At 37.2% G+C, this 23,657-nt stretch overlaps 1 protein-coding gene across 1 annotated transcript in view; it reads left to right on the forward strand.

The window, feature by feature from the left end:
• LOC132368247 (receptor expression-enhancing protein 5-like) overlaps positions 1-23,657 on the forward strand; it is a 175,652-nt gene that overhangs the window by 107,768 nt on the left and 44,227 nt on the right.

A 23,657-nucleotide genomic window follows, 5' to 3' on the forward strand; every position in this document is an offset into this window, starting at 1 on the left:
GGCTGGGCAGAGGGAAAGAGTCAGGGGCCCCCACCCCACTCCACCAGAGTGATGACATGGACACTGGCCTTAACTGTTGAAATGCCGGTAGATTTTGTGTGTGGACAGGTTTCTATTGCTAAGGCTTTTTCAGGAGCTTTGTAGCCTCAGAAGCCAGGGTGCTGGTGACTTGCCGAGTCTCAGAGCTGGTACAGGGACAGCAGCTCATCCTCTTTTGCTTTATTCATTAGCCCAGCTTAGTATATTAAGCATCACCTACTGATGAATGATTCATGCTGAAGCATGATCATTAGCTGTTATTAGAACAAAATGGCATCTCTGAAAAAAAATTAGAAGATTAAAAAAGCTACTTCAACTATGGGCCACAGTTTGCTCCCAAAGGGGTAAACTAAATAGACGTGAAACTTGCCAAGCAACAGTACTAATCATGAGGCGGGGGAGGCTGGCAGATCTAGGGACAATAGATTGTTGTTTTAAACATTTATACAAATGATATATTTGTCGATAGTTATATAAAAATGCAAACAATAAGTGAAAGCAAAGCCCTCTCCTCAATCCCAGGCCCCATCCCAAATGCAATGTCTGTTATCAATATCCAGAACTTTTCCATGCTTTTATGAGCATGATATGTATGTATACAAGGATATAATGAATGACATTGAAACTCATTAGAGAACCATTCCACACTGTGCAGATGTCCTCCTACCAACTGATAATAGCAATGCACTTGATGTGGGCAAATTATTGTGAAACGACTCTCTGTCGATATTCGGTCATATTTACCAAGTAGTTGCTTCCTTCTATAATTTCCTTGTGCAAAGAAACATTCCTTTAAATTACCCATTATGTGAAAGGAGAAAAAAAACCCAACAAACAGTTTTCATTCTCATCCCTGGATTTGTTTTAAATATTTGAAAAAATTAATGAATATTTTAAAAGTAAATTAACGTAAATAATTTAGTCAGTATAAAATCGAATTTCGTTAGTATTATAAGTACATCTCTCCCCTCCTCCCTACCAAGACGTGGGCTTTAATTCTCCTGAATGCACTCATCCCTCTGCTGATTGGTAGTTACTCCAGATATAGTTAAGTCCTGTTTGTGTGCACACTAGGATAGGGTGAGATGGGTAGCTATGGTCATCTGGGCTCCTTCATATAAATATATGTTCTCTTTTTTTTGAAGTTCAGTTACATTAAATTGAATTCTTATTTGTAGAACATTTATGGAAAACAACTTTTAAACCAACTTAATTTTTTTAATAAGGAGGAGCTGCTGGCCTGCAAAATCACATTAATCTCTTTTAAAAAGGAATTTTATTTGTAACATGGTTTTAAGGAAGCAAAGGGTATAATTATTACATAATTTAAAAATTGATTACAACATGAATACTTGGATAGTAACAGACCATCTAGGGAGATTGAACCAATGTACTTCAGTTACCACGAATCAGTACTAGAATCAGAGTTTCTTACTTAATTATAGGGTTTAATTCTGAACTCCAGACACCATGACTTTGAAAAGAATCTTACATTTCTATAGCATGTAAGGTTCAAATCTACAGGTTTCCCAGTGATATCTCTTGAGATTGAGATTTACCCTACTCTTTAGAATCCTTGTGCCTTATTTTAAAGAAAGAAAGAATAGTTACCTGTAGAAAATGTAAGGACAATGCAAAATGATAGTCACTAGTCAAGGTGGTTACAGTATGCTTATCACATGCCTTCCTTCACATTTAAACACTGAAAATTGTTTCCTTTTTCCTTATATTATGAACATACACCAAATTTGCATTTTGAATAAACCATGTCATATTACTCTGGTAATAAAATAGATTTCCCTTAATAAAAACACCTCTCTTTTTCTCCTTTTACTCAGATCAAATCTAGTTTCATGCATATTAACAAAAAAAATATGTTTGATATATATCATAGAGTAGTAATTCAAAACTGAGAATCCTTTGAGGTCCTAATTTAAAATATTAAAGGATTCATTGTTTCATTCCACTTAGAATGAACTGTGTTCTTTTGCAGATTTCTATGAGCATCTAAGAAACCCACAGCACAGAGGAAACCTCTCGGGCTTTCCTCTTCCAGGCAGATGGAAGTGTTCCCCTGGGGTCATTTCCTGTGCATTGCAGGCATGATAACAAGCATTCACATTCATATCTCTTTTTTATACACAACATCATAATAAACCAGGTGGAAGAGTTACCTATTTGCCCTTTTGTTAAATGTTCATTTTGGTAGTTATGTAATTCTTAAGTAGAAGTGTTACACATTATCTTCAAAACATAGTCCAATGGTAATAATCCAAAATCGAATCATTATTACTCTGCTTATGTTATCTTTGTGGAGCATCTAGTAAAATCCTCTTCTTAATGATCTGAAACAAAAATATTCACTGTATTTCTTGATCAGATCCATAATTATGGAAGTCTTAGAATAATTATATGCTCACCCAAAATAAAACAACAATCCTTTAGTAGGACTGTTTCTGTGTTTTTTGGCTGGTTTGGAACAACAGTTTTCTTCAGCAGTGGCAGTGGTCAGATACCATATAAATATTTAATTTTTCTTTTACTTTGCTAAATCCTGAGGACAAGTTGAGAAGAAAATCTCCCCAGCAGGCATTAGGGTAGTTGGAGTCATCATACCAGCTCTACTTTGGGACCCCAAATAGAAATGCAGTTTCCCCAAGGAAAGAAACTTCCATGGGTAGATTTATGATTGAAGTCTGTGAGTAGCTTAAAAATCATCAGGAAGAATATTTATTTATACTCCTCTTTTTATGCAATGGACAGTCTGAGCATTTCTGAGGTAGTCATGAGATTTTATCAGAAGTGATCCAGTGAAAGTGGCACAGCAAAACCCAAGATCTCAGGGTATTGTCACTGTAAATGGATATTCCTCCCTGGGATTTTGGCAGGCATTTAGTCACTAACACTGAGAAAAACTTTACAGTGTGATGACATAGACTTTCTTTTAGATTGAATATTAGAAAAATGAAGACCGAAACAATAGGTTTTCTATAGAATCTTTCTATTGAAGAAAATCAAAAATTAGAAAATTGCTTGAAGAGAAAGCAATTTGAGAATTGCCATATGAAACAGCAATCCCACTCCTGGACATATACCCAGACAAAACTATAATTCAAAAAGATATATGCACCCCTATGTTCAGAGTAGCACTATTTACAGTAGCCAAGACATGGAAACAATCTAAATGTCCACTGACAGATGAATGGATAAAAATGTGGTGTGTATACACACACACAAACACACATACACACAATGGAATATTATTCGGCCATAAAAAAGAACAAAATAATGCCATTTGCAGCAACATGGGTGGACCTAGAGATGATCATACTAAGAGAAGTTAAGTCACAAGGAGAAAGACAAATACTATATGATATCGCTTGTATGTGAAACCTAAAATATGACACAAGTGAACATATCTGTGAAACAGACTCACAGACATAGAGAACAGACTTGTGGTTGCCAAGGGGGAGAGGGGGTGAGGGAGGGAAGGATTTCAAGTTTGGGATTATCAGATGCAAACTATTATATATAGGATGGATAAACAACAAGGTCCTACTGTATAGCACGGGGAACTATATTCAATATCCTGTGATAAACCATAATGGAAGAGAATACGTAAAAGTATATATATATGTATGACTGAGTCACTTTGCTATACAGAAGAAATTAATACACATTAAATCAACTATACTTCAATAAAATTAATAAAAAAAGGAAACGTTATTTGTAGATCTTTTGATTCTGGTGCTAATGACAAAACCCCAAGTTACTCACTTTCCACTGTTTTGCGCTTATTACTGTGGTTGAAGACAATGGCCTGTGTGGGAACCATGACCAGTGCTGCCTCTAGCTGAGCCTGTTCCCCTCCAGCATCTGAGATGGGGTGTGAGAGACAACTAAATGGGGCCTTCATTGCCCCTTCCCCAAACTCAGTAAAACACAAGCACAACCACTACGACATCCTTGACTTTCCCTGGTGTAGAAACACAGGCAGAACCCATGCCTCTGAGGCCTATGGCAGAGGTTGGCAAGGCTTTGTTAAGATGCTGAAAATAGTATCTTTTAAAAAAAAGACTTCCCAGGGAAATGTTCAGATGGCACACCGGGCAACACCAGCTCTTGAGTACGTACATTAACTCCCTTAATTTAGCTCTGTTCCCACTGATATTTTTCATGTGAAATATGGGACAGGAATTGGACATCTTGCCCAACTCGGTTGCTGGCTCTCCAACGATCTTACAGTAAGATTGTTCAAGAATCTTTGGGAATTTCAGCCATTCATGTGACAAAGTTAACTATGTCTGTAAATTTGGGTGAGTTCAGTTTTTTAGGACTCAGTTTACTTATATGTATGCAAGAGGGTTCATCTAGATAAAACATAGAGTCTAATCAATGTGCATGTCTCTTTCATGATAGTAAATAGTGGAAGACAATCTGATATGGGGCTACAGTTCTCAGAGCCACAGTTTTGTGCTTCCACAAATAGTTGTCTGTGTTTTCATCAGCCCGTCTTTATTCATCATCAGGCATGTATCTCTTTGATACACTAGATATCTAGACGTAAAATGTGACAAGATAAATCATCGATGTGTATTTTCTTCTCCATTTCATCATGACTTGTATTTCCTTTTTCCGTCAGAATCAATTTTCCACGTTTCCTAAAGGAGAGTCGGCACTGATCCTCTGTGCGGGAATCTCTCCGCTTTGCCCTCTGCCCCCCTGTTGTTGCGCTCTCCTCCGTGGCTCCGAAGCTTACCCCCTCCGCCACCCGCAGTCTCCGCCCGCGAAGGGGCTTCCTAGTGTGTGGAAACTTTTCCCCCTTCACAGCTCCCTCCCAGAGGTGCAGGTCCCGTCCCTATTCTTTTGTCTCTGTTTGTTTTTTTTTTTTTCCTTTTGCCCTACCCAGGTACGTGGGGGAGTTTCTTGCCTTTTGGGAAGTCTGAGGTCTTCTGCCAGCGTTCAGTAGGTGTTCTGTAGGAGTTGTTCCACATGTAGATGTATTTTTGATGTATTTGTGGAGAGGAAAGTGATCTCTACACCTTACTCCTCTGCCATCTCGAAGGTCCCCTACAATAAAGTTTTAATCCAGATGAATATTTTGATAGTGTTGGTGTTTGCTAAGTCAGTAAGAGCAGATATATATAATGTCTATGTCACTCACCTTAAATTTATGATCAGAGCTGTGGAAGCTAGTTTTTAAAAAAATTTTTTTTGCTTATGTATTTGTTTTACATTCACCCTTTATTAATATGATCTCCTGAATAAATTCTTTTTTGTGGTGTTGCTTGATAGCTCTCAACCTGCAGTACATTGGAATCACCTAATTATATAAAATGTAACTATTAGGGTAAGCTGGGTAAAAGGTACACAGGACTTCTCTGTAGTCTCTTTGCAACTTTCTATGCATCTACAATTATTTTAAAATAAAAAGTTCAAGAAAATTAGTAATACAAAGAAATAGGAAATAGTTATACAAAATGTTACCATTGGGAAGATCTGGGTGAAGAGCAGATGAGAACTTTGTAATATTTTTCCAGCTGTATATAAATCTAAAATTATTTCAAAAGATAATATTTAAATACAAAATTAGTATTCCTTGAAGAGTTTAAAATGCTGATTCCCAGGTCCCCCACCTATAGATTCTGCTTTACTGGACTCATGTATGGCCATGGTTAGAACTATGAGTAGAACTAATGGTATCAATATGTTAGAACATTTACACCTGGAGATTTCAAGTAGTCTACAATATTTTGGTAATAGTTATTGATAATTTTCATGTCACATAGTTGTATGTTTTCTGTCAGCATAAAAGTTTTTAAAAGGAATGTATTTAAATGTGTACACTTTTAATTTCATTATCAATAGCACATGATCACTCTATGATGGGGCTTAAACAATGCTTTTAAAATTATTTAAGTCCACTTTCTTATTAACTTGAAATGTGCACACAGTCTTAGAGACGTGTATATGTTGCATTTCATTCTGAAAATATGAGCTGAATTCCAATCATAATACACTTTTATCACATTAAATTTATTTATTTTTTACTTATTTATTTTTAACATTTTTATTGGAGTAAAATTGCTTTACAATGGTGTGTTAGTTTCTACTTTATAACAAAGTGAATCAGTTATACATATACATATATCCCCATATCTCTTCCCTCTTGCATCTCCCTCCCTCCCACCCCCCCCATCCCAACCTTCTAGCTGGTCATAAAGCACTGAGCTGATCTCCCTGTGCCATGCGGCTGCTTCCCGCTAGCTATCTATTTTACATTTGGTAGTGTATATATGTCCATATATACCACTCTCTCACTTTGTCCCAGCTTACCCGTCCCCCTCCCCGTGTCCTCAAGTCCATTCTCTAGGAGGTCTGCACCTTTATTCCCATCTTGCCTCTAGGTTCTTCATGACCTTTTTTTTTTTTTTTTTTAGATTCCATATATATGTGTTAGCATGCAGTATTTGTTTTTCTCTTTCTGACTTACTTCACTCTGTATGACAGACTCTAGGTCCATCCACCTCATGACAAATAACTTAATTTCATTTCTTTTTATGGCTGAGTAATATTCCATTGTATATATCATATTAAATTTATGATTTAAGCAATTAAAATTTGTTTTGCTTCTTTTTGCATATATATTTGTATCAGCATATATTTGACAATCATCTTTTCTTTTACTTTTAATGTAACAATCCTTTAAACAGAAGTATCTTCTTAGGAAAAATATAGAATAGAAAACTGCTGTAATTTAAGATTAAAGGAATCCAGATGTAAACTGTTTTATAGTACCACTTGCTTTCAGAATTCCTGAAGTTTTGATGTTTCTAATTTATGATATAGTAGATGCTTGATTTATGTAGAAAATAATTTTTACCTGACATTAAGTGATGATATCTGTACAGTTTCTACTTGGGTCAAAATTTATCATTTATGTTCTGACTTTGTACTTTTCTTTTCTCCTCATTTACTAGATGTGACAGAAGATGTATACCTGTTCTATATCACTGTCATAGCCATAAGCATCTTTTTAACAATTTATTTATTTACTTATTTATTTAATTTATTTATTTAGTTGTGCCAGGTCTTAGGTGTGGCCAACGGGCTCCTTAGTTGCGGCATGTGTGCTTCTTAGCTGTGGCATGTGAACTCTTAGCTGCAGCATGCACGTGGGAACTAGTTCCCTGACCAGGGATCAAACCCGGGCCCTCTGCATTGGGAGCTCAGGGTCTTAACCACTGCACCACTAGGGAAGTACCGCCATAAGCATTTATCAATACATAAATTAGTACCAAAAAAGTGTCAAAAATCTAAAAAAAAACGAAGATAGTACCAAGACTGATCTTAAAAGTGAGTTCAGTATTCATACTACAGTGAATAAAACTCAGAAAGAACAGATAGCCAACAGACACATGAAAAAATGCTCAACATTGCTAATTATTAGAGAAATGCAAATCAAAACTACAATGAGGTATTACCTCACACCAGTCAGAATGGCCATCATCAAAAAGTCTACAAATAACAAATACTAGCGAAGGTGTGGAGAAAAGGGAACCGTCCTACACTGTTGAAGGGAATGTAAATTGGTACAGCCACTCTGGAGAACAGTATGGAGGTTCCTTAAAAAACTAAAAATAGGGACTTCCCTGGTGGCATAGTGGTTAAGAATCTGTCTGCCAGTGCAGGGGACACAGGTTCAAGCCCTGGTATGGGAAGATCCCACATGCCACGGAGCAACTAAGCCCGTGCACCATAACTACTGAGCCTGTGCTATAGAGCCCACGAGCCACAACTACAGAGCCCGCATGCCACAACTACTGAAGCCCACGTGCCTAGAGCCCATGCTCTGCAACAAGAGAAGCCACCGCAATGAGAAGCCCGCACTGCAATGAAGAGTAGCCCCTGCTCGCCACAACTACAGAAAGCCTGCACACAGCAATGAAGACCCAATGCAGCCAAAAATAAAAATAAATAAATAAAATAAATAAATTTATAAAAAGAAAACTAAAAATAGAACTACCATGTGATCCTGCAATCCCACTCCTGGGCATATATCTGGAGGAAACTATAATTTGAAAAGATACATGCACCCCAATGTTCATTGCAGCACTATTTGCAATAGACAAGACATGGAAGCAACGTAATGTCCATCAACATAGGAATGGATAAAGAAAATGTGGTACATATATACAATGGAATATTACTCAGTCATAAAAAGAATGGAATAATGCCATTTGTAGCAACATGGGTGCACCTAGAAATTATCATACTAAGTGAAGTAAGTCAAACAAAGACAAATACCATATGATATCGCTTATATGTGTAATCTAAAAAAAATGATACAAATGAACTTATTTACAAAACAGAAACAGACCCACAGTTATAGAAAACAAATTTATGGTTACCAAAGGGGAAAGAGAGGGGGAAGGATAAATTAGGAGTTTGGGATTAGCAGATGCAAACTATTATATATAGAATGGATAAAAAACAAGGTCCTACTGTATAGCACAGGGAACTATACTCAGTATTTTGTAATAACCTGTAAGGGAAAAGAACCTGAAAAAGAATATCTGTCTATCTATATATCTATCTATCCATCCATCTATCTGAATCATTGTGCTGTACACATAAAACTAACACAACATTGTAAATCAACTATACTTCAAATTTAAAAAATAATGAAAAAGTCAGGAAGAGTATTTCTTCTGATTGGAAGCCATGGTTTACTTATTACTATGACAACATGACTTTCTTGCTATACAAGGGTCTCTAGTGAATGGAAACCCTGCCCTGTTCTCCTGATAAAGGCAGTGCATCTGCAGAGCCTCGAGCTTTCTTATGCCCAGCCTCAGAGAGGGTGCTGCTTCAGGCTCTGCTCAGTGCTGTTGCATGATCTATTTGTTTAATGTGATTTAGGTGTGGTCGTTAATCAGTGTTTGGCAGTTACTGACTGTTCTGAGCTGATCTTCTAAAACTGAAGTTTAATTTGCATAAACACTGTGGGTTCTAAATAGAATCAAGGCTTTGAGCTGTGGCCCTACTCTCTTAAAAATGAGACACAAGTTTTGTTTTAGAGGACTCTAGGGCTTTGCTTTATGTGGCAACCTCTGTTGTGCTCTATAAACTGTTGGCATTTGCAAAACGAGACCAGGACATATTTAAATGAGGGGCAGCTATGGAGAAAGGAGAGGTGTGGTAGCAAGAAGAGACAACAGGTGGTAATTTTCATGAGGGAAAAAAAGCAAAATTGTTGTTAAAGGATTTTTTTTCTCAAAAAGACAGTAACCACATAAGCTTGTTCTTGACCTAGATGTGATTTGGTCTTGAATTGATAGGAAAGCAAATGATCTCAATAGTTGTTTAGGACAATGAAATGAACGTGAAATGTGTTTAAAGAATGTAGCACATGCCCAATCCAAGTCACCCACCAGATGAAAAGTTGAAAAATAGATATCTTAATTAACTTACACAGTTTGACTGTATTTGGTTTTGGTTTGTGATTTGAACAGATCCTGAACATCCATGATTGAAAGGATATTTATGGGATTTTATCCACCATCAGTCACATTCTTTCCCAATGTTTCTAGTTACCTTTCACTCGAGATAAAATTAAAGATCATACAGCAGTTAGCTTTCACTTCAAATTTAAATAAAATTTATCTGAAATTTGTGCATGTACCTTTAGTTTACTGTGAGAGAAGCACTCAGTACAAGTTGAATACATGATGAGGTGAAATACTTGTTGGGTTGCTCTAATTTTCAAGAAATTAAACTTAGGAAATACTAATACAAATCTAAGAAAATTTCACAACACAAAATATAATATAATTTTACTTTAAATAAAAAGCTAAAGCCCAAGTTCCAAGTATATTTTCCAATTCCCAATATTATGAATTAGAATTGATACTGCTTTTAATTTTTACCCTAGTAGATTATTCAGAGCAAATCTACACTATGATTTTTAAATGGTGGATGTTATATTTTAGAATTGAAGAGAGGTAAAATATAAAAACACATGCATAGGATTTAAAAAGTAGTTACAAAGATGTAAGATTATAATTATTATAAAAAGAAATCATTGATTTTTGAAGGAGGTGCCAATATAATTCAGGGAGGAAGAGATTTTTTTTTTCAATAAGTCATCCTGGGAAAATTGTATATCAACATGCAAAAATTAACTTTGACCCTTACCACACAACATACTTAAAAATTAACTCAAAATGGATAATAGACCTAAATGTAAGAACTAAAGCTATACAAGTTCTGTAAGAAAACCTAGGAGAAAACCATCTTGACCTTGGGTTGGGCAAGAAGCAAAGAGATATGTAAGCAAAAGCATAATCCATAAAAGAAAAAATTGACAAATAGGAATTCATCAAATTTAAAATTTTAAATGCTTTTGTTTCACTAAAAGTAGTGTTTCCATATGATCCAGCAATCCCACTCCTGGGCATATATCCAGAGAAAACTATAATGCACCCCTATGTTCATCCTAGCACTATTCACAATAGCCAAGACATGAAATCAACCTAAATGTCCATTGACAGATGAATGGATAAAGAAGATGTGAGATATATATATATATATATATATATATATATATATATATATATACACAATGGAATATTAGCCATAAAAAAGAGTGAAATAATGCCATTTGAAGCAACATGGATGGCCCTAGAGATTATCATACTAAGTGAAGTAAGTCAGAAGGAGAAAGACAAATACCATGTGATATCTCTTATATGTGGAATCTAAAATATGACACAAATGAACTTATCTATGAAACAGAAACAGACTCACAGACATGAGAAGAGGCTTGTGGTTGCCATGGGGGAGAGGGGGTGGGGGAGGAATGGATTAGGAGTTTGGGATTAGCAGATGCAAACTATTATATATATCTAGATAAACAACAAGGTCCTACTCTATAGCACAGGAAACTATATTCAATATCCTGTGATAAACCATAATGGAAAAGAATATTAAAAAGAATGCACATATATGTATAACTGAATCACTTTGCTGTACAGCAGAAATTATCACATCATAAACCAACTATACTTCAATAAATTTTTTTTAAAATTTGTGTTTCAAAAGGCACAATTAGGAAAATTAAGACAAACCACAGAATGGGAGAAAGAATTTGTAAATCACATGTCTGATAAAGGATTTGTATCCAGAATATATTGAAAACTTTTACAATTCAATAATATGAAACTAAATAACCCAACTAAAATATGAACAAAAGACTTGAATAGAAATTTTATGAAAGAAGATGGCTTATTAGCACATGAAGTGATGCTTAATATCCTTAGTCATTAGGAAAATGCATATTGAAATCACAGTGAGATATCATTTCACACTCCCTGTAGTTGTAAGAAAAGATAGACAGCAACAAATGCTGTTGATGTAGAGAAACTGGAATCTTCATTATTATTCATCTTGAGAATACAAAATATTTCCACTTTGGAAGACAGTTTGTCTCTTAAAAATTTAAATATAAACATACCATACGACGCAACAAACGTTCATAGCAACATTATTCATAATAGTTCTAAACTGGAAGTTATCCAAATATCCATCAACTGGTGAATGCATAAATAAAATGTCATATATAAATGTAATGGGACACTAATTAGCAATAAAAAGAAAAAAAAAACTGATAAGTGCAACATGAATGAACCTCAGAAAACATTACACTTAGTGGAAGAATCCTGACCTAAATTACTACATGTGGTATGATTCCACTTATATGAAATCTCCATTAAATTATAGGGACAGAAACAGATCAGTGGTTGTCTAGATCTGGCTGTGGGAGCAGGGATTAACTCAAACAAGCATGAGGTTTTGGGGTGGAGGTGCTATAAAAATGCTCTAAAATTGGGTTGTGATTCTATAAACTTTCAAAATAATAATTAAATTGTACAGTTTTAATAGGTAAATTTAATGGTTTAAATTCTACCTCAATTAAACTTAAATAAATATGAATGAATACACACACAAAAAGCAGGCCAAAGATTTGAACAGACATTTTACCAATAAACATATATAAATAGCAAATAAGAACATGGAAAGTTGCACAACACTTGTATTAGTTTGTATGGTTGGTGTAATAAACTACCAGAAATTTAGTGGCCTGAAACAACACAAACATATTATATTATAGTTCCATAGATTCTCAGGTCCATTCTCATGGACCTCATTGGGCTAAAATCAAGATGTTAGCAGAGCTGTATTTCTCTCTGGTGACTTGAGGGAAGAATCTTCTCTCTTGCCTTTTCTAGCTTCTACAGTGTGTCCACATAACTTGATTTCTGGTCCTTTCTGTGGACAAAGCCAGCAACGCCATGATGAGCCCTTCTCACATCAAATTACAGTTGACCCTTGAACAATGAAGGTTTGAAGTTCACAGGTCCATTTACATGTGGATTTTTTTCAATAGTAAATACTACAATACTACACCATCCAGATTTGGTTGAATCCTAGGATGTGGAACCACAGGTACAGAGGAACCTGTCTTATCTGGAGGGCCAACTATAAATTATGCATGGATTTTCAATTGCATGGAGGGTCAGTGCCCCAAAGCCCCAAGTTGTTCAAGTGTCAGCTGCACTCTGACCTAGTCTTCTGCCTCTCTCTTCTACCTTTAAGGATACTTTTGATAACATTGGGCCCACCTAGACAATCCAGGGTAATGTTCCTATTTTAAGGTCAGCTAATCTGTAATCTTAATTCCCCTATGCCATGTAAGATAACATATTCACAGGTTCCGCGGATTAGGACGTGAACATCTTTGGGGGGCCTACAGCAACATTAGGTTTCTAACACAAATTAAAACCACATTGCTATACCCCAGTAACTACACACCTATTGTAATGGAAAATGAGGATGACTGACAAGGGTGTGGAGGGAAAAATGTTTGGTACTTTCTTAAAAATTCAGATGTTTGTCTAGCTATTCCACTTCCAGCTACTTGTGCAAAATAAATGAAATCATACATCCGTGCAAAAACTTACACACAAATGTTCATAGCAGCATTATTGATAATATCCAAACACTGAAAACAACCTGATGGCCTTGAACAGTTGAATGATCAACAAAATATGTTACATCTATGCAGTGGAATACTGTTCAGCCATACCAAGGAATGGAATACTTGTATCAGTGTTTCTCAACCTCAGCACTATTGGCATTTTAGTCAAATAATGCTTTGTTGAGAGGGCTGTTCTGTTCATTGTAGGATGTTTATCAGCATGCCTGGCCTCTATGTGCTAGATTCCAGTAACAACTTCCTGCTTCTGACCCACAATTGCGGCAACCAGAAATGTTTCCAGACATTGCCAAATGTTCTCTGTGGAGCAAAATCACCCCTGTTTGGTAGCCACTGATATAAACTTTATCCCAGTAGCCTTGCTCAAGTATGTAATTTGTCCCTAATTCAACTATCCTTTGCAGCTACTGCTCAGAAAAATCAATCAATCAATCAAAGATTCTATAATCCAGTGGATTAAAAATAAAGGTATATACATTCCGAATTAACGAATAGCTCTTGTAAATGATTTTTAAAGATTTTTTTGTTTTTTATTTTAATTTTATTTATTTTTTTACTGGAGTATAGTTGATAAAAAGGTTTTAAAAATATGCCTCCTTTGATTAATTTTTGGAATGTCCTTGATAGGTTTCCAAAATATTCAATTTTATCAATAAATAAAATATTCAATTTTATCGCTGTACTTTAGGGAAAGCATTGCTTATATATTTTTAGAACCAATGTGTGTCTTTGCACTAGGTCTGTGAGTATTTGATGTGTAGTTCTAAGCAATTTAATCCTTTTAGAATTTTGTCATAACTCTAAACCTATCCGTAGGTTTTTTAGGTGTTTTATGGTTGTGCATTCATTAGTTACACAATGTTGCTTAGGCTTGCAATTCCTTGCAATGTTGTGTACCTGAAGTTATTACAAGCTGCCCATAGAAATCAATATTGCTGTTTCCAGTAAACGTGATTAAATCAGAACAAGAACTGGGGACAGAATGTGATATAGGATTTGTCTATATACTTGATTTCAAAACTCCACTGAAGAGACACGGCTTTTTTAATAGATCCTGTTGCTCTTTGTGAAGGACGCTACATATTTTCTAGAGGACGTTCCAAATAGGGCTCATAGACTGGGGAGGCAAGTGTGAGGATCTCCTGGGCATTGCAATCTCTAAACACAGAGAAAAATACCTTTTTAAATAAGGAAAAAAGTAATGAAACCTGGCAAGATAAGAAACTACTCTTGAAAGAGCAACTGCAACCTTTAAAAGAAAAAGTAAATAGTTTTGTTATTGAAATAATTATAAGACCTTTTAAATTCTCATTATTTGAAGACTTCTTGATCTGAAAGATTTATATATATATTACATATATAATGTTAATAATTTACATTGCTTAAATTGTGACTTTCAGTCATAATATTAAAAAAAATAAAAAAGAAAAGACACCTAAAAACTATTATGTTTGGAGAAAGACCCTCTGGGAACCAGACAGGAAGACATGTTGCTTATGTGTAGAGCGCAGAGAAAATTAACAGGTAAGAGAAAGATATCTCTTTTTCTCTCTCATATGTCAGAGGGGAATAAATAATCCATCCCCTTCAGGGTGAAGCCAAACAGTGTGGCCGATCATCATCTCTCATCATCTCTTAGGAAAACAAAAAAATATTACCAGGGGACAATAAACCATAGCTAATATTTGAACAATTGATTTAAAAATTCTTAAATCTATTCCTCAACTCCATTTCATTTTTTTTTCTTAGCAACTTTATTGGAGTATAATTGCTTTACACATCTTATTTATGCATTCATCTGTCGATGGACACTTAGGTTGTTTCCGTGTCCTTGCTATTGTAAATAGAGCTGCAATGAACATTGTGGTACATGACTCTTTTTGAATTACGGTTTTCTTAGGGTATATGCACAGTAGTAGGATTGCTGGGTCGTATGGTAGCTCTATTTTCAGGTGTTTAAGGAACCTCCATACTGACCTCCATAGTGGCTGTATCAATTTACATTCCCACCAACAGTGCAAGAGGGTTTCCTTTTCTCAACACCCTCTCCAGCATTTGTTTGTAGATTTTTTGGTGATGGCCATTCTGACTGGTATGAGGTGATATCTCATTGTAGTTTTGATTTGCATTTCTCTAATGATTAGTGATGTTGAGCATCCTTGCATGTGTTTGTTGGCCATCTGTATATCTTCTTTGGAGAAATGTCTATTTAGGTCTTCTGCCCATTTTTGGATTGGGTTGTTTGCTTTTTTTGATATTGAGCTGCATGAGCTGCTTGTTTGTTTTGGAGATTAATCCTTTGTCAGTTGCTTCATTTGCAAATATTTTCTCCCATTCTGAGGGTGGTCTTTTCGTCTTGTTTATGGTTTCCTTTGCTGTGCAAAAGCTTTTAAGTGTCATTAGGTCCCATTTGTTTATTTTGTTTTTATTTCCATTTCTCTAGGAGGTGGGTCAAAAAGGATCTTGCTGTGATTTATTTCATATAGTGTTCTGCCTGTGTTTTCCCTTAAGAGCTTTATAGTGTCTGGCCTTGCATTTAGGTCTTTAATCCATTTTGAGTTTATTTTTGTGTATGGTGTTAGGGAATGTTCTAATTTCATTCTTTTCCATGTAGCTGTCCAGTTTTCCCAGCATCACTTATTGAAGAGGCTGTCTTTCTCCATTGTATATTCTTGCCTCCTTTATCAAAAATAAGGTAACCATGTGTGCGTGGGTTTATGTCGGGGCTTTCTATCCTGTTCCATTGATTTATATTTCTGCTTTTGTGTCAGTACCATACTGTGTTGATTACTGTAGCTTTGTAGTATAGTCTGAAATCTGGGAGCCTGATTCCTCCAGCTCCATTCTTCTTTCTCAAGATTGTTTAGGCTATTCACGGTCTTTTGTGTTTCCATACAAATTGTAAAATTTTTTGTTCTACTTCTGTGAAAAATGCCATTGGTAGTTTGATAGGGATTGCACTGAATCTGTAGATTGCTTTGGGTAGTATAGTTCTTTTCACAATGTTGGTTCTTCCAATCCAAGGACATGGTATATCTCTCCATCTGTTTGTATCTTCTTTAATTTCCTTCATCAGTGTCTTATAGTTTTGTGCATATAGGTCTTTTGTCTCCTTAGGTAGGTTTATTCCTAGGTATTTTATTCTTTTTGTTGCAATGGTAAATGGGATTGTTTCCTTAATTTCTCTATCAGATTTTTCATCATTAGTGTAGAGGAATGCAAGAGATTTCTGTGCATTAATTTTGTATCCTGCTACTTTACCAAATTCGTTGATTAGCTCTAGTAGTTTTCTAGTAGCATCTTTAGGATTCTCTATGTATAGTATCATGTCATCTGCAAAGAGTGACGGCTTTACTTCTTCTTTTCCAATTTGGATTCCTTTTATTTCTTTTTCTTCTCTGATTGCTGTGGCTGAAACTTCCAAAACTGTGTTGAATGATAGTGGTGAGAGTGGACAACCTTGTCTTGTTCCTGATCTTAGAGGAAATGGTTTCAGTTTTTCACCACTGAGAACGATGTTGGCTGTGGGTTTGTCATATGTGGCCTTTATTATGTTGAGGTGAGTTCCCTGTATGCCTGCTTTCTGGAGGGTTTTTATCATACATGGGTGTTGAATTTTGTTGAAAGCTTTTTCTGCATCTATTGAGATGATCATATGGTTTTTCTCCTTCAGTTTGTTAATATGGTGTATCACATTGATTGATTTGTGTATATTGAAGAGTCCTTGCATTCCTGGGATAAACCCCACTTGATCATGGTGTATGATCCCTTTAATGTGCTGTTGGAATCTGTTTGCTGGTTTTTTGTTGAGGATTTTTGCATCTATGTTCATCAATGATATTGGCCTGTAGTTTTTTTTTCTTTGTGACATCTTTGTCTGGTTTTGGTATCAGGGTGATGGTGGCCTCATAGAATGAGTTTGGGAGTGTTCCTCCCTCTGCTATATTTTGAAAGAGTTTGAGAAGGATAGGTGTTTTAGCTCTTCTCTAAATGTTTGACAGAATTCGCCTGTGAAGCCATCTGCTTCTGGGCATTTGTTTGTTGGAAGATTTTAAAACACAGTCTCAATTTCAGTGCTTGTGATTGGTCTATATATATTTTCTATTTCTTCCTGGTTCAGTCTTTGAAGGTTGTGCTTTTCTAAGAATTTGTCCATTTCTTCCAGGGTGTCCATTTTATTGGCATATAGTTGCTTGTAGTAATATCTCATGATCCTTTGTATTTCTGAAGTGTCAGTTGTTACTTCTCCTTCTTCATTTCTAATCCTGTTGATTTTAGTCTTCTCCCTTTTTTTCTTGATGAGTCTGGCTAATTGTTTGTCAATTTTGTTTATCTTCTCAAAGAACCAGCTTTTAGTTTTACTGATCTTTGCTATTGTTTCTTTCATTTCTTTTTCATTTATTTCTGATCTGATCTTTATGATTTCTTTCCTTCTGCTATCTTTGGGATTTTTTTATTCGTCTTCTCTAATTGCTTCAGGTGTAAGGTTAGGTTGTTTATTTGAGATGTTTCCTGTTTCTTGAGGTAGGATTTTATTGCTATAAACTTCCCTCTTAGAACTGCTTTTGCTGCATCTCATGGGTTTTGGGTCGTCATGTATTCATTGTCATCTGTTTCTAGGTATTTTTTGATTTCTTCTTTGATTTCTTCAGTGATCTCTTGGTTATTTAGTAGTGTATTGTTTAGCCTCCATGTGTTTGTATTTTTTACAGATTTTTTTCTTGTAATTGATATCTAGTCTCATAGCATTGCGGTCAGAAAAGACACTTGATATGATTTCAATTTTCTTAAATTTACTAAGGCTTAATTTGTGACCCAAGATATGATGTATCCTGGAGAATGTTCCATGAGCAGTTGAGAAGAAAGTGTATTCTGTTGTTTTTGGATGGAATGTCCTATAAATATCAATTAAGTCCATCTTGTTTAAGGTATCCTTTAAAGCTTGTGTTTCCTTATTTATTTTCATTTTGGACGATCTGTCTATTGGTGAAAGTGGGGTGTGAATGTCCTCTACTATGATTTTGTTACTGTCAATTTCCCCTTTTATGGCTGTTAGCATTTGCCTTATATATTGAGGTGCTCCTATGTTGGGTGCATAAATATTTACAATTGTTATATCTTCTGCTTGGATTGATCCCTTGATCATTATGTAGTGTCCTTCTTTGTCTCTCGTAATACTCTTTATTTTAAAGTCTATTTTGTCTGATATGAGAATTGCTACTCCAGCTTTCTTTTGATTTCCATTTACGTGGAATATCTTTTTCCATCCCCTCACTTTCAGTCTGTATGTGCCCCTAGGTCTAAAGTGGGTTTCTTGTAGACAGCGTATATACGGCTCTTGTTTTTGTATCCATTCAACCAGTCTGTGTCTTTTGATTGGAGCATTTAACCCATTTACATTTAAGGTAATTATCGATATGTATGTTCCTATTGCTATTTTCTTATTGGCTTTGGGTTTGTTATTGTACATCTTTTCCTTCTCTTGTGTTTCCTGCCTAGAGAAGTTCCTTTAGCATTTGTTGTAAAGCTGGTTTGGTGGTGCTGAATTCTCTTAGCTTTTGCTTGTCTGTGAAGATTTTAATTTCTTTGTGGAATCTGAATGAGATCCTGCTGGGTAGAGTAATCTTGGTTGTAGGTTTTTTCCTTTCATCACTTTAAATATGTCCTGCCACTCCCTTCTGGCTTGCAGAGTTTCTAATGAAAGATCAGCTGTCAACCTTATGGGGATCCCCTTGTATGTTCTTTGTTGTTTTTCCTTTGCTGCCTTTAATGTTTTTTCTTTGTATTTAATTTTTGATAGCCTGATTAATATGTGCCCTGGTGTGTTTCTCCTTGGATTTATCCTGTATGGGACTCTCTGCGCTTCCTGGACTTGGTTGACTATTTCCTTTCCCATATTAGGGAAGTTTTCAACTATAATCTCTTCAAATATTTTCTCAGTCCCTTTCTTTTTCTCTTCTTCTTCTGGTACCCCTATAATTCGAATGTTGGTACGTTTAATGTTGTCCCAGAGGTCTCTGAGACTGTCTTCAATTCTTTTCATTCTTTTTTCTTTATTCAGCTCTGTGCTAGTTATTTCCACTATTTTATCTTCCAGGTCACTTATCTGTTCTTCTGCCTCTGTTATTCTGTTATTGCTTCCTTCTAGAGAATTTTAAATTTCATTTATTGTGTTGTTCATCATTGTTTGTTTGCTCTTCAGTTCTTCTAGGTCCGTATTAAACGTTTCTTGTATATTCTCCATTCTATTTCCAAGATTTTGGAACATCTTTGCTATCATTACTCTGAATTCTTTTTCAGGTAGACTGCTTATTTTCTCTTCATTTGTTTTCTCTGGTGCGTTTTTACCTTGCTCCTTCATCTGCTGTGTGTTTCTCTCTCTTTTCATTTTGCTTAACTTACTGTGTTTGGGGTCTCCTTTTTGCAGGCTGCAGGTTCGTGGTTCTCATTGTTTTTGGTGTCTGCCCCCGTGGGTAAGGTTTGTTCAGTGGGTTGTGTGGGCTTCCTGGTGGATGAGCCTGGTGCCTGTGTTCTGGTGGATGAGGCTGGATCTTGTCTTTCTGGTGGGCAGGACCACGTCTGGTGGTGTGTTTTTGGGTGTCTGTGACCTTATTATGATTTTAAGTAGCCTCTCTGCTAATGGGTGGGGTTCTGTTCCTGTTTTGCTAGTTTTTTGGCATAGGGTGTCCAGCACTGTAGCTTGCTGGTCGTTGAGTGGAGCTGGGTCTTAGCATTGAGATGGAGATCTCTGGGAGAGCTTTTGCCATTTGATATTATGTGGAGCTGGGAGGTCTCTGGTGGACCTCTGTCCTGAACTCGGCTCTCCCACCTCAGAGGCACAGGCCTGACACCTGGCCTGAGCACCAAGACCCTGTCAGCCACACACCAGGTGTTCTTTAAGAACACTCTTAAGTAATATCCTGATTGTGTGTGGTACAACTTTACTTTCAAACTGAGAGTTGCAGTGGATGGGATTTTTGCCTTCCCCAGATGGTTGAAGTTTACGATTTTTGTTTTTGGAAACCCCACCAACTCCTTATTTCTGTTATTATTTTTGCAAGAAACGTATAAAGAGAGTTGGAGTGGAGGTGAGATTTGTGGTCGGGAAAACCCTGGATGCCCTCCTTCTCCATCTTCCGCCTCTCTCTCTCTGATTAGTTCCTATCCAGCAGCCACATTTCATTCTTTAATCTGAACTACATGTCTATGTAAACTCTGCATAAACAGACCTGCCCTTTATGTTCTTGGAACTATGTAAAATAACAGTATGACAACCTAAATTCTCCTAAGGATTCACAGAAGATTGAGATGTGAATTTTAGGAACCAATTTCTACCTTAGTTATAAAAGCCTGCCGAAATATTTTCTGTATGTTCCACATATAACACTAGATTTTGGCTAGAGGTGTTTCTTCTATTATCAATGTCACCATTATTCCTTTGTGAAAAATGAAGGTTTGAAATATACTAGAGGGCTCCCCCTATTCAAGAAAAATATGTCTTCAAGTTCTGCCTACATAAGAAAGTATGTGAGTGGTATACAGGATAGAAAGACCTGTTGGTAGGTGAAAAATATATATACATAACTTATTCTTTGAAGATTGGGAAATGATTGTGAAAGTAACTTATGGGCAGAATAATTCATTTGTATGTTAACCAAAATTTTAGTAACAGAGACCTGATTGAAATGAAGAGTGCTTATTTGGGTTTATTAGGTCTGGGAGGCACAGATTCAAGAGACACTTGAATTGTTGTTCCACTGATTACAAAATGGGGGAGGCTTATGAAGGCAAAAACTGCAAGGCCACAATTAGTTACATGAATTTTGGGCCAAGAATTATAATCGGAGCTGGAAAGAAGTAAGGGTGCTCATTAAACAAGAATTGATTGGAATCCAAAGTAGTTGCATAGTTACAAGGGGGAATAACCTTGAGATACAAGGTTGCAGCTAGCAAATGCTGTTTTACAAAAAGCTAGTGTCCTGGGTTCAGTTGAGTTCACAGAAAGTTCAAGTCCTCAGTGGTGTGAGGATGTGACGGAGACCAGATCCCCAATGGATCCCCAGATCCCCACCCGCCTCCATTTTGTATGCTTGAACTCTGCTTACTCCATTATGATTTCAATCTGTCATCATGTATAATTTGTATTGATTGTTGGGAGGCCTAGAGTCAAATTTGCTGTCCACCAAGAGATCTGTGCAGGGTTTTATGCCATGCAATTCTGTACTGAATGCCTCTGGCCTCACCTTACTCTGAGATCCAGCAGAGGAGCAGCATATGGACGTGATGCTGGTGTGTGAAGTAAGGGTCTGTTCTTTGATGGCTTCAATTTTCTTAATAAAGTAAGTAGCAAGGTTATTGATGGGGAAGGAGGTACTGGAGGCTGAGAAAGGAGGAGAAGATGTGGGATATTTGTGTAGGACACTGGGAGACTGAATGGACCAGAGAATCACAGTGTGATTGCCAGGCAGTGTTGAGCCGCTCAAGGTGATCATGGCTGACATGAGACCTGTTGCAGGAATTGTGTGGGTCTTCTCCAGCCATGTTCAGTTTCCTGGATTCAGATGAAATAAAGGTGTATTGTTGGATTTAATGAGTATGAGGGCTGTGGTGTCACCCAGCAAATGCAAAGTAGCAAGAAGAAAGCAAGGGCTTTGAAGGAATGCATTCAATGGGGTGGCTGTGTTTGGCAGGGGCTTCCTCCAGAGAACTCAAGGGGAGAGGACAGCACATGTGTGGGGGCAGTGAATAGTTGGTCCAGTCAATGGAGTTGAGGTCCCATTGGGTCAAAAGGCTTGTGGAAATTGGAGGATTAGAGAGAATGACTTGGAAAAACAAAAAGTGTTGGTCAGAGAATGGGAGGCAGGAAGCTGGGATCCTGGAGGAGTTCCAGCTGTGGATCTGGGCCAGCCCTTCACAGCCTTTCACGTGCATGTAAATCACCTGGGAATCGTATGAAAGTGCAGGTCTGAGTCCGTAGGTCTGGGGTGAAGTCCGAGATTTTGCATTTTTAAAGAAAGTTTTTATTTATTTATTTTTGGCCACACCACGCAGCTTGTGGGATCTTAGCTCCCCGACAAGGCATCGAATCTGCGCCTCCTGCATTGGAAGCGCAGAATCTTACCACTGGACCGCCAGGGAGGTCCCAGATTTTGCATTTTTAACAAGCTCCCAGGTGGTATTGACACTGCTGACTTGGGAACTCCACTTGAAGTGGGGAGACCAGGTCTGGCTGTGGTTTAGGGACAGGTCATTGGAGGAGAGGATTCCCAGCACCCAAAAGGCCAGGGGTTGGAAGAGCTTGTGCATGCATCGAAATTGCAAAAATTAAGATGTGAGCAACTGTGAATTCAGAGCTCAAGTTCAGAAATGTGGGGCAGTGGCCAGAGCTGGAGGCCACAGCAATGAGGGTCAGCAGGTGATTTAGTCTGATAATGTGAGATCCAAAGCTGGGAGCTTTAGGGAAGTGGGAGGCAACATGGTCTCAAAACAATGGAGAGAAGCAGGGGGAACATCATCCAACAACCAGGCTCAGGGTGCCAGGGCTCTGGCCAAAAAAGTTTCTCCTGGGAGTGTCCTGGGAGAGTTATTGCAGCAAGAAGGTGATGGGGGAAGAGCATGAGTTTTTGCTGATGGATTCCAGAAAACATAGTGGGAAGGTTTAGGGTTTCTTTTTTTTTTTTTTTTTTTTTTGATGTAGACCATTTTTAAAGTCTTTATTGAACTTGTTACAATATTGCTTCTGTTTTATGTTTTGGGTTTTTGGCCCGGAGACATGTGGGATCTTAGCTCCCTGACCAGGAATCGAACCCGCACCCTCTGCATTGGAAGGGGGAGTCTTAACCACTGGACCGCCAGGGAAGTCCCAGGTTTGGGGTTTCATGAGGGATGAGAAAAGGGAACAGATTCGCTGGGAGGAGTACAGAATGTGATGTGGGGTGACCTGGGGGGCTCCAGAGCTTCTCGAGGTGACTGACAGAGAAAGGCAGGAGAGGAGTGCTGCCGGTTCCAGCAGAGGGAGGTGGTCTGTGAGTGTGGGAGTCGGGGGCGTTGTGAGTGGAGGTTGATGTGCGGTTGAATTGGTCAGTGGAGCTGGGAAGGGCTGGGAGACCTAGTCCCAGAGCAGGGACTCTCCCTAGAGCCCTTGCTGCTTTGATGTCCATTCTGGGGTGTGTGTGTGTGTGTGTGTATGTATGTGTGTTTGATTATTTACTCCTACTTCCTTAAAATATGTCTTGGTAAAGCAGTTCAAGTTATTTATTTGGCAAGGGAAACAAGCCAAGGGTATGAATAACTAGAATTAATAGAATTAAATTCTCCTAATTCCTTTTAACAAGGAATATTATTGAGGGCTGTGAGGACCCAGCTTTCCGACTGCATTCACTGGGCACAGGTCAAGGGTGTGGATCGCTGCCTCTCAGCTGCCTTGTAGCTTGGGCTAAAATAGGTACAACTTATATCTGAAGTTGTGAAGTTCCAAGTCAAATTCAAGAAAGCATAAGACATTTTAAAATCACTTTGATATGACACATTCACAGTGTAAAATTTCTGAACATAATTGGCC

Source organism: Balaenoptera ricei, chromosome 6 (assembly GCF_028023285.1).
Source record: "Balaenoptera ricei isolate mBalRic1 chromosome 6, mBalRic1.hap2, whole genome shotgun sequence".
NCBI lineage: Eukaryota > Metazoa > Chordata > Mammalia > Artiodactyla > Balaenopteridae > Balaenoptera > Balaenoptera ricei.